Raw genomic sequence first — 677 nt, forward strand, 5'->3', positions numbered from 1 at the left:
ATATTCAACACTCTTCTCCAGTACCACAGCTCAAAGGCATCAATTCTCTTTCTATTATCCTTAGTCACTGTCCAATCTTTCCTGAGTCTTGGAATTAATCAGTGCAGGGACTGTATGTAGGTCCAAGGGATGAACTTTACTTCAGCTTTTTTTCTTAGCGGTAGTCTTGGTGGCATAACGGTAAGGAATTGCACTACTAATGCAAAGGTATGAGGTTCAAATCCACCAGCTGCTCTGTGGAAGAAAGATGGACAGTCTCCTCCTGTCTGACCTGTTGCCTCTGGAAACCACTGGAGGGTCAGATGGGTCAATCTCTCAGATCTCTGCTCACTTGTTTAATCTCTTTCATATCTCAAACAAGATTAATCCAAAATACAATCCAATCCTGACTTGTTAACATAATTGCCTCTAATCTTGCCTCATTAACATCACAGAGGTGAGGATTTACAATGGGGGGGAGGATAAAATGGAGGATAATTACATAATACTGGAGGCTGAGACCTGGAGCTTAGCCAAGTGGACACATACTTGGGGGGAAACAATTCCATTTATAACCTCAGTTAAGTGCTTTAACAATTGTACCATTTCTTCATGTGCTTGTTAGCCATCTGAATGTCATCTTCGGTGAAGTGCCTGTTCATATCCTGTGCCCATTTTTCTATTGGATTCTTTACCTT

The sequence above is a fragment of the Elephantulus edwardii genome, unplaced genomic scaffold (genome assembly GCF_000299155.1).
Source record: "Elephantulus edwardii isolate Elephantulus edwardi_28Jun2011 unplaced genomic scaffold, EleEdw1.0 scaffold00003, whole genome shotgun sequence".
Lineage (NCBI taxonomy): Eukaryota > Metazoa > Chordata > Mammalia > Macroscelidea > Macroscelididae > Elephantulus > Elephantulus edwardii.